Here is a 12,425-nt window from a genome sequence, read left to right as displayed (position 1 = left end):
TCGTGGATAAGTTCTCCAGTGGATAAGTCAGGACTTGATTTTACCGTATAATTTCTGGTATTTTATAATGTCAGTTGTATAAGTCGAATGTGGAAAACTCACGCTATTGGTCCAAGAGATTATGATATGCTAACGCCCCCCTGAGAGAGTACAAACAATGTTCATCCAATCAATTCCAGTTGAAGTCAAGTTCAAATTGAGTTCTTGTTTAAGTCAAGTCTATGTGTATTTTATGTGTTCTTGTTTTTGTTAGATTGGAATGATTATTTATCATATATTTTTGCTTTACGCCTTCCCCCACCAGAACCTATCATCTATTTGGATGAAAGCTTTATTTATTTGAAAGCAAAATTTAAATCTCTGGCTTTTGACAGGTCTTGACATTTTCGGATCCCCAATACCGAAAAACACTGATATCTCGATGATGGGTGTGTGTTCATGTGTGTGTGTCTGTGTGTCAAAGTTTCTTGAGGAAGGTCTAGAGCTAAAATGGCCTGACGGAAATATACCAAACTTGAAACTTAATCCTGTTATGAGATGACGATGTGCTGATTAACTTTTGGGCAAAATCGTACAAGAGAAAGAGGCACTGTAGATGAACTCTCAGATACCGTAATTCTGCAATCAATTATGAATTCTTCTCATCAATTGCTATCGTAATGACGTATTTTATGATCAGAAAGATCAGCATCAGAGCAGTAAATAATTACGGAAATGTTATAGAATAGTTTGGGTAACTTGGTTCTGAGAGCGCAAAGCCTACTGACGCTCATGCCTGAATTGTTGTGACTACAGTTACTTTTCTTATTCTGTAATTGTGTACTGTCACTTTAAATGTGCATCCATTGCTTGTGAGATTTTGGTGGTGGAATCCTCTCTGCAGTTATTTAAGGAGAGAAAAGAGGAAGCTCAGGTGGCAGTACATTGAAGTTGTTGAAGTCTTTTATGAGTGTTTCTATTTCTTTTGGAATTACTGTATTTTTTATTTTGTTTTGTTTTGTTTTCTGTTCTGGTCTTTGGATTACTCACTTGGTTTGTAAATTGGGATTTGAGTACCTTTTTAACTTTTAAGGCAACCACTTTTTGTCCTTTTTTTGTTATTCTTTAATTTCTGTTATTAAATCATTCTTTGATAAAAAATCATTTGATTTGAATAGTCTTTTCAAGCCAGAGTTTCCAGTTTCTTTCTCCCTTTTCAAACATTTTGATATACCAGGAAACACATGGACCACAAATAAAGGTAGTTCATATACTACATATATGGCCACAAATTTCATATTCAGGAGATGTTGCCACTGAAGTTCTTTTTGGTGTATGGCACCAAAATGTGAGGACAGGATCAATAGGTCAGTTTGCACAGACATTTGTCTGTCTGTATCCCGTACTTGACATTCATTAGATGCCCCTACTGTTTTTTCACTTCTTCCTCTGAGCGGCTTCAGAAATGCATTTCACGCTCAGCAGATACCGCTGCTGTTTTCTTAATATCTGCCATGTCACCCTGTTGAGCAGTTTGCTCTAAGAAACCAGTAAACCCCGCTAATTTCACAGAAGTTGCCGCTACCCTAATTTTTGCTTTAGCAGCATGCATCACATTATAAGCTTTTGATTAACACCATGAATAAGGTTCAAGCCCCAGTGATTAGTCAGCAATTGTGTGACAGATAGACCCAACCCTCAGAATTTTATACATATATATTCTCGGACTTTCTTTGAATTTTCAAGTTTTACAGCCAACTCTCCATTTCTGGGGCCTCCTTCAGCTGAAGCCAGCAGGTAGTAGTTGGGGCACAGCTGAGTTAGGGTGAGCATCTGCTGGGTACATCAGAGAGGTTGAAGGCCTGGTTTACATGTCTTTTCAAGGCCTAACACAGCCTTTTCTTGTATTTGCAACTCCAATGCTAAACATCTATTTATAAATAAAATCCAACATCTGTCTGTCTGTCCGCTTTCACGACAGAACTACTTAACAGATTTAGTTCAGGTTTTTTTCTATAATTTGCTTGACTTCTCTCATTGTGCTAAGAATCATAGTTCACTTACAGAAGTGATATATTCATGCTAATCCAAGACAGAGGCTGTGAGCTGTGGGGAGGGGGAAGCGTGACGTCAGGAGTAGGGAGCCAGGCAGGGCCCTCCTCAATGTCCTGTTTCACTACTACGCAAGTGGAGCCGAGGGGGATGGCTAGTTTTTAATAAGTAAATGGAATTCAGTAAGATGGTCAAAATCCTTATTTTACGCAGGAGTTTTTTTAACATGTAAATTATTTGTTAAAATATTTCTTCAATCTTATTGAAAAAGTATTCATGTGTCACCACACTACATGACACCTCCCACCAGCAACGTTTGCTTGCAACCATTAAATGGTTTTGCATCTCTCCTCACAGTTCAGCTATGGGATGACAGAAGCAATACAAGGCTTAATTTGAGATTAGTTTCAGGTCTGTTGTACTGTATTTTGGAAGGAACTAATCCAGAGATTTGCTTTCTTTAGACAGTGAGTTTTATTTGAACTCCATGTGGATTTCAAAGTTCATGTTATGCTCACAATGGCTGGATGCTATCCTAGAATGCAAAAATGACATTCAAGTTGGACATATAAGGTACTGCTGGCATTTTAAATGCCCTGATGCTTTTATTCCCCACTTCCTCAGCAGTGAATAGCTGGCATAATATTTTGAAGGAAGGCTAAAAAACTGAGAACAATATAATTCCTAGATCAGCAGATTACAAGAATGTATTCAAACTTTGTCTGTTCATTTATAAATGATTTTTATATTTATTGTTCCTGGAGAACAGGCAATTCTAACATTAGGGTTTGATAAGAGGTTTATATTTCCTTTATATTATCTGAATCTCCGATCTCCTCATCTTCTGTGCACCTTTTTCCCAGTTTGGGCATAGAGAACCTCCTCCTAATTTGTTAGCAACACCAGCACATGGCAAATGGGGCCAAACACACTTACTTACTTACACAGATTCCCTCTGATCAAATTGGAATACAATTAGAAACATGGCTTGACTAATGCTGGGAAACCACTACAGTCTAGCAGCAAAGTCATGGACTCTAAACTAATTTCTATCATGGCTCACTCTGTGTTCTCAGTTCCCCACTTCTAAAAATATTGCAAAAACTAGCTGTGCTACCTGTCTAACACAGGTTAAAATGTAAGTGATCAACTTAGACCCCAGCATTAACATTTGCAGTGCATCATCTATTGGAAACGTTTTTTTTTTAAATACAATACAATTTATTTTTGTATAGCCCCAAATCACACAAGGGGTGCCTCAATGGGCTTTAACAGGCCCTGTCTTTTGACAGCCCCCCAGCCTTGACTCTGTAAGACGGCAAGAAAACAACTCCCAAAAACAAACCTTGTACTGAAACAAAAATGGAAGAAATCTCAGGAAAGGCAAATTGAAGAGAGACCCCTTTCCAGGTAGGTTGGGTGTACAGTGGGTGTCAAAAAAGAAGGGGTAAATACAATACAAAACACAGAACAGAACACAAGAAATATGATAGTACAATAGCAATATTACAAGTATAGAGCAAAATGCAAGACTCGATTATATCACAAAATACGATTCAGATTTGTTCAGAGTATGTAGTGCATTTGGTCACTCCAACACTTGCCACATCACAAACAATTGTAGTAATAAAATGCATTACTACAAATATTTGTGATGTGCAGTCTGTTGGAGTGACAAATGCAATGTATATGTCTCTGTTATATGCCATGTGGTATGGGATTTCTAAAAGCAGTATTAATGTGTGTGGTGTGCCATCTGTTGGAATGACAGAGATATACACATTGACACTTATCATTTTCTTAAGGTGAACTCAATTAGATTTGTGAGTCACTTTGAATAGTAGAGTTAGCTATCCATTCAAAACCTGCTTAATCCATCTCTGAACACAGAAGTCCTCGCATGCGCAGGTCTGCCCAGGATTTACACCATCCTGATGCAGTTCCAACTCTGGTGGGCCAACCACATAGTTTGCATGCCAGACCACTGCCTCCCTAAAAAGACTCCTTTATGGAGAACTTGAACATGGAAAGTGCTCTAATGGTAGTCAGAAGAAACAATATAAAGACTGTCTGAAATTATCACTGAAGGCTTCAACATTGTGAAGTATGATTTTTACTGTCAAAGGGGGAGGAGCAAAAGCTTTAGATTAAAAATTTCGATCTCCGGTTTTCAATGGATCTCGACATTTAGGGTCCCCTGATATCGAAAACATTGATATCTTAATGATGGGTATGTGTCATTCTGTGTGTGTGTGTGTCTGTGTGTCACAGATTCTTGATGACTTTCTAGAGCTAAAACGGCTGGACGGGAAAATACCGAATTCAAAACTTAAGGCTGTTATGAGATGACGATGTGGTGATTAGTTTTTGAGCCAAATCATGCAAGAGAAAGAAGCACTCTAAAGGAACCCTCAAATAACATAATTCTGTAATTGATTATGCATTTTCATCATCAATTGCTTTCGTAATGACCTATTTTATGATCAGAGCGGTAAATAATTACTGAAATGGTATAGAATAGTTTGGGCAACTTGGTTTATAGAGTGCAAAGCCTACTCTCACAACTGAATTTTTTAGTATTTGATTATTCTAACCCCACCCTGCGTGGAGTTTGCATGTTCTCCCCGTGTCTGCGTGGGTTTCCTCCGGGCGCTCCGGTTTCCTCCCACAGTCCAAAGACATGCAGGTTAGGTGGATTGGTGATTCTAAATTGGCCCTAGTGTGTGCTTGGTGTGTGGGTGTGTTTGTGTGTGTCCTGCGGTGGGTTGGCACCCTGCCCGGGATTGTTTCCCTGCCTTGTGCCCTGTGTTGGCTGGGATTGGCTCCAGCAGACCCCCGTGACCCTGTGTTCGGATTCAGCGGGTTGGAAAATGGATGGATGGATTATTCTAACCTATTTCCTATTATATTTTACTTTCAGCACTTTTTAATTAAAGCCATTTGATCTGTGACCCAGTCTGTCAGCTGTGTTGAGCTGTTGCTGGTCTGTACAAGGTCAACTATTGATAAGAGCTGCTATAAACTGGAATAGAAGACACTCTGACTCCACAGGTCAGTTTACTGTGTCAGTAACTTGCAAGGATATGAGAAATGCTCAGTAATCATGTACTCCTGTAATTAACTGTGTATTTAAGAAATGTAATCGACAGCTGTAATTCAGTCACTGCCTTTGCTGTACTGCATGATGACTCCATGCATGTTAATAAAGGCATTCTCCCCCATCCTGAAATTGACTTTATCTTTGACAACATCAACCACAGTACTTTGAAGCATGCAGCCCTGAACAGGGCAAAATACAGTTCAGCTACCCTTCTGGGTGCAGAGTTCTGTGACACCCCATGACCACTGTGACAGAACTATACAGATGGGCCAGGAAAGCCAGCAGACTCCCAATATCTGCCACTATCCCCTGTCTGCCCTGCACAAGAACCTTCTGTTCGCAGATTGGACTGATCAGCCATCTGTGTACTCATGCACACTCCTGCGCAGGGGCTGATTAAATGTTTGCCATTGAACTGATGGACAAACAAGGAGATTCCAGCTCCGAGTGGTAAGCAGCACAGCTAGGAACCAACATTGAACAGGATGTCAGTCCACCACAGGGCACATCAGGAAATAATATACATGTACACTGAGAAACATACATAGTTACTGGGCTGGGATTTGAACCCAGGTCACTAGATATGTGAAATAATCTCTGCTAGTTGCTGCACCACTCTTTAATTTTACTTTTTCTTATACGAAAATGTGATGTGTAATGCTAATATGAAAATCTTTATTATTTGGAAGGTCATGCCTTGATTTAAATAGGTTAGAAGGTTTATCATTACCCTAGACCTTTTTTGTAACTCTTTTGTAACAAAAGAGAATGGAAAATTGAGTTTATAAAGTTTGTTGAATTAGCTATTAGCGAAGATGTCAAGATCGCTCATTAAGGTGCTTCTCAAAAGATGTTGAAGTTTCTGCCTAAACTACAATGCTTGCTAGATAATTTGAGATTCCTTTGACTGAATGTGAAGAAATGCTTCTTGGTTTCCACATCAAATGCACTTCCCCTCAATAGCTATTGGCGCCATTGAGCACACGGAGTGAAGAACAACTTTATATATAAACAGTTTATTGTTTCCAAGATAGAATGGTGCTTGCCCTTCATCACTCTTCATAAAAACCCATTCATCATCAAAACCTTATAAATATGCCCTGGTTGTTTCTGTGGCTACAATAGTTTTTGCAGACTTTTTCTTATAATTACCCAAGCTGTGTAATTTAGTCATATTTTCTGCTCTTTCCATTATAGGAAGCACTAAAATGTCAATCTATAATATCTAATATCCAAATTTCCAAATTCCAAGTTTCAGTCTATGATTTCCAATGTAGACTTGTTGAATCTTTGAGGTTGCACTCTCGTTTTTTCTTGGTTGGTGGCCAGTCTGACATACCAGTGAGATTGTTGGGTGTACAAACTGAGGCAGTGTTGCTGCTCCTGTTACATATTTAGCACGCACTCCCATGATGCATTGGAAGTCCTTTAAATCTTCTATTTTAGTAAACGCCACCCAAGTGTGACTGGAATCTTTTGGATAATTTTTGCTGTCTCTGAATGAACTCATACAGTAATTATGCAGAAGAGGCAGGTGAACCTACAGATAACTGGTTAAACTGACATGACAGAGCTAATGACAAAGCTAGTTGACAATGGAAATAAAATTCAAAACTTCAGTTTACACAAATAGCTGACCCCACGATTCTTTAGAAAAGTCAAAACCTATCTGGCCTAGGCCAGCTGAACCAACTGAAGGCCCATTTACACTCGAGTGCAGACAGCTGCAGACGTGGTCTCACACAGAGGGTGCACACCCTAGTCTGTTTATAGTACAAGTGTTCAGTATGTGACATTTTGTGACACTGCACAGTTGCAAAATCCCCAAAGGTTTTTTCTTTACCTTTAAAGACAGATATTGCAGATGTTTCCATTTCTGCCTCCACAAACGTTCATCTTTGCCTAATGACTAGGTGACTTCTCGCCATGAATCGATGCACATTTGGACGTCTCTATGTGCTTTAAATATTGGATTGTATAGGTGCGGTCGACAATTCACTTCACACTAGTGTTCCTTTAGGACATGCGCAGTCAGTATACACTGATGTGCTCAGGACCACCTGGTCACAACATTCTTGAGGCACATGGTCACTGTAAGGGACATGCACTATATATGCTGGCAAAAATGATGTCATGTGCACCCTAGTGGACCTCCACTGTGACAGGAATGTGTCGTGTCAAATAAAACAGGCCTTGACTGTTTAAATCCACATTACCATAGTGTAAATATTATGTATACAGTAGGGTCTGTCTGCTACTGTCTAAATATACAGTAGAATCTATCATTAGGGACACAAACACAATATGCCCACTCTAAGGCCCCATTACAATGCCTCAGTCACATGCTATGGGAGAGATGGGAAATACACGTTTCCAAGAAGGAAATTTCAAAATGATAGCTCTCACCGGGACAATTCATAGAAAACGATGCTACCTAAGATAACATGAATTTTACTAATGACGCTAACTAGTAAGCCCAAACATTGTCTTATTCCAGCACCCTGTGGTTAGCTTTGCTGACGGCAGCTAAATTCTGTCAATTGGCAGTGTAGCATTTTCTTTTTCCTCATTTTCATGAATTATTGCTGTCTTTTTTGAGCCTGATTTTGGCCGCCATCTTATAACTCGATACTGTCAAGTTAGGCTCATGTGGATTAGGCAGATTTAACCATAAATGAATGGGTGGATGGAAAACACTATTTGTTAAAAAGTGATGAGATAGTCAACCCTGCTTTTAGACTTTGATGCCGATACACAGTTGTGATCTGGAGATATTCTAAGTCAACTTTGAATATTTTTTAATAATCTAGTTTGTACTTTGTACTTTTTTAAAACAGTGCATTACATAAAAGTCAAGCTGTCTGTGCAATTTGTGGGGATTTTTTTTTTACTTTTGGTCATAAGCAACATACAGCTTACCTGTTTATCATCATTAATGAATTAATGAATTAATAGACTGTATGTTGTCCTGGAGTGGAAAATCTTCAATTTTGGAACTGCAGACTGATAGGATTTTAATTATTTTTCTCAAATGAACCTGGGTGAACTGAATTTTCAGAACTTTAATTACAGGCATTGCAAACACCCTTCTTGTACATTGTACTTGTATTTTATGCATTTGTTTCAGGTGGTTTCTTTTTCAATTAGTTTATGACCTGGGAATGAGAAATTAAGTACAGATTCCACAGAATCCATTTTAATTATTTATAACCTTGGAATGGATGGACACTGTAGGACTAGGAGTTAACAGAATTAGTTTACAACTTGAGAAATGAAGAAGTACGGAGGTATTTAACAGATCAAACACTTTGATCAGAGCCATGACTCATCAGGACAAGATATTCAATGAAATATGTATAATGTCATGTGTCCTGAAACCCCACATGTTTATTTTAACATAAAAATATGGCTTGTCCAAGGGACCAAAATGGACAAAATGACAGAAGGGTAACAGAGTAAGTGACGTCAGAGATCGAAACACGTGTGACCATTTCATCCGGACATCAGGAAATGGAACCTTTGAAAAACATTGATCGCTAAATCAAAAGCTGCCCAGGACAACATCCACCCTTTGACATTTTCTGATTTTAAGTAAGCTGTTCTAAGACTGTTTATATCCAGACTTTGCTATCTTTTTTATTTTGTATCATAATTTCTTCTATTTGGTTTTATTATGCATTAATAAATACCATGTTGTTTTTATATGTTCTATACTTTTTCTTTTATCTAAAGTGATTGAAATAATAAGAGGGTGCAAAGTGTGGGCAAAAATGCTACTTTCTTGCCCATAGAGTTTATCAAGGCTATTGAGCTTGCTCCTCAATAAATCAGAAAAACTGTGGTAAAAGTAAAAGTCTTCAGCATTGAAAAGGCACTATACAAACAAAATGTATTATTATTATTATAGTTTGGTTAGTAAGTGGTATATAACCAAAAGAGTTGTGTTTTTATCTGTGCTGCATTGACACCCATATGTTTGTTAGTGCTGATGATAGTGAATCCCCATGTAGAGAATCCTATTTGGAAAATTATGGGGGGACTGGCAATTGGCAGCACTCAAGACTTGGCCTGGATAGAATCTCTGTGTATTTGTATGTGTTTGTAACTGTTTGTGTGTGTGTTCACAGTCTTCAAGGGCAGGAGTAGATGAACCCAGTAAACACTCCTGGCAAGTCTCACAAACCTTACAATAATACATATGTGTTTCAATAATTTCAGGAAACGTGACACTTTAATACATACACTTTAAAGTTCATTCCATAATGCATAAGAATTGACACATATTTAGAGATAATTATCCAATCATTCATTTTCAAACCTGCTTACACTTAGCAGGGTTGTGGGGAAACTGGAGTCTGCCCCATCACCCATTAGGTGCAAGGCAGGAACAATGCCTGGACAGGGCAGCAGTCCATCGCAGGGTGAGCACACTCACACACAAACACACACTTGCATCATAATATTAAGTGGTACTTGCAGGGTAATAGAACTGAACATTTTTGCTCACTTTAACCCTGTTCTTGAAGGAAACATTGATGGTGACCTATCACCTCATTCAATTATATATTACTAGCTGTGTAAGCCCGTGCTGTAAAAAGCCTGGGGTCTTAGAAACTATTGAAATCGTCAGAAAGAAATTTGAAGTGTAGAGATGTCAGGTAATTGAAAGGAACTACTCTGGGCATCTCTCTCCTAGGAGGTTTCGTTTTGCCGACGTGCTTGCATCACTTGTGCATTAGCAGCGAAAGAAAACGTAAAAGGGATAACGTTTTGCTGATGTTAGCAGCTAAGCGACGTTGTCTTTCTTCTGAGGTTTCGTTTTGCTAACGTGCTGGCCTCGCTTGTGTTATTAGCGGCTATGTGAGTTTTCTGTTTCCTCAGAGGCGGAGCCCTTACCCCGACTCCACCTCTCACTTCTGGTTCAGACAGACACTCACACTTCCACGTGTAGACATTTATATATAAGATATACAGTATATTATATATTCAATTATAAAAAAATAACAGTGAAATCATCCAGAAAACGAATTTTTTGTCTAATTATACTTGGAGGGGCGGCACGGTGGTGCAGTGGGTAGCGCTGCTGCCTTGCAATAAGGAGATCTGGGTTTGTTTCCCAGGTCCTTCCTGCATGGAGTTTGCATGTTCTCCCCGTGTCAGCGTGGGTTTCCTCCCACAGTCCAAAGACATGCAGGTTAGGTACATTGGTGATCCTACATTGTCCCAGGTGTGTGTGTGCCCTGCGGTGGGCTGGCACCCTGCCTGGGGTTTGTTTACTGCCTTGCGCCCTGTGTTGGCTGGGATTGGCTCCAGCAGACCCCTGTGACCCTGTGTTAGGATATAGCAGGTTGGATAATGGATGGATTATACTTGGAAAAATGTAATACACATTTAATGTGTGCAACCTGTATGTTATTTTCATGCAAAAGAGCTTACTTTTACTGTATTTTGTGTGGACAAAGCAGCAAATCAACAGCAACCTCACGTTTCTTGCAAAATCCTGACTGGAAATTCACATGAAGGCAACAAAGTGGGAAAGTGAGACATCACAAGTGGTAAATCTAAAAAATTCCCAGGGCAGCAATGCCAAAGTTTATTGAGGGACTCTTAAGAGAAAGGCAATCACAGTGATTAACACAACGAGTAAATAACAAAATGAACAGTTATAATAGGAGAATGCACTAAGGAGTCTTTAGCCATCATTTACATGCTGAAACTACCTGAAGCTCTGGAATATTAGTTTCTTAGATAATTCCTATGTTTAAGAGTTCAATAACTAAGGATTTAACCTTACATCTAGTTTCATTAATCCTTGGAATCTTAGGCAAGCCTGAATTTTGTTATCATGACTTGCAGGATGGGTGGCACAGTGTTAGCACTGCTACCTTGCAGAAAGGAGATCAGGGTTCACATCATGTTTGCATGTTATTCCCATTTGTGAACGTGTGGGTTTCCTCCAGGTGCTCTGGTTTCCCCCCCCATAGTTCAAAGAGATGCAGGTAAGATGATGACGCTATATAGGGCCTTGCAGGTGTGTGGTGGGTGATGTGAGTGTGTCTTCCTATGATGGACTGGCAGCCCAGTCCAGGGGATTATTCTTGCCTTGTGCCCTGTGCTAGCTGGGATAGGCTCCAGAGCCCCCCCCAACCCTGCTCAGGACTAAGCAGACTTAGAAAATGGTACTGATATGGCTTACAGTATAATCATTAAAGTAAAGAAATCATGACTTCATGTATCAAAAGAAGAATTTCAGATCTCCTCTAAACGTCACTGGGAAACAGCATAGTGAATCAAGAATGTTTTAATCCCAGTCACAACCCCTGCTGAAATGTTTTCAATTAACTGTTGAGCTGTAAATTAATTATGTAAAAAGCCCGACAATAACAGCATTATGATGTTCAGTTGTTTTGAAACAAATGAATAAACTAGCCCAGTAAATTGATTTGATACACTTTATTAATCCCAAGAGGAAATTGTCTGTTCACATGAACTTTGGAGGTCAGAACACACAGTTAGCTATGGAACAGCGCCCCAGGAGCAATTTTCAGGTTAAGGGCCTTGCTCAAAGGCCCAACGTAGTAGGATCCCTTCTGGCAGTAATGGGATTTGAACCGGCAACCTTGCAGATACCAGCACAGCTCCTGAGCCTCACAGCCACCTGTCAAGATGGCCAAAGTAGGATTTCAGAAATATGGAAATGTGATGATCAAGGATTAAATTCATATCAAAGATCAAACCTGAACTTTGGGGAGATTGAGCAATCAGTTCCTCACCAGTATTGTCTTTCCATTTGCAGAACTACCGACTACGAAAATAACTGTGGAGTGTTCTAAATTCAAGGACATACAATGCTGTGTAATCTTCATTCCAGCTGCTGTTTTTATCCTCCCAGAAGTTAATTAATAATTTAATTGGAGACATATAATTCTTTTTTGACGTGTTATATTAACATTATGTTTAAGTAGCATATTATATGCAGTGAATCCTGAATGTATTTAGACCCCTTCACCTTCTGCATACTTTATTATGTTGTAGACTTAGTTTAAATGGTTACATTTGCAGTTGTTATCCATCAATCTGCAGCCAATAACTATTATATTTTCATGAAGGTTTACAAATGTATTAAAAACAAAAACAGAAAACTCTCATTTATATAAATATTCAGTCCCTTTTCTTTGGCACTCCAAAATGACAAATTTAATCAAATGGTAACTGTATCAATTTAAAATTAAACCTGCAACATAATAAAGAGTACAGAAAGTGAAGGGAATCCTTTCTGAATCCACTGTTGACC

The sequence above is a fragment of the Erpetoichthys calabaricus genome, chromosome 8 (genome assembly GCF_900747795.2).
Source record: "Erpetoichthys calabaricus chromosome 8, fErpCal1.3, whole genome shotgun sequence".
Classification (NCBI taxonomy): Eukaryota; Metazoa; Chordata; class Cladistia; order Polypteriformes; family Polypteridae; genus Erpetoichthys; species Erpetoichthys calabaricus.
Note: the sequence above shows the minus strand (reverse complement) of the source record.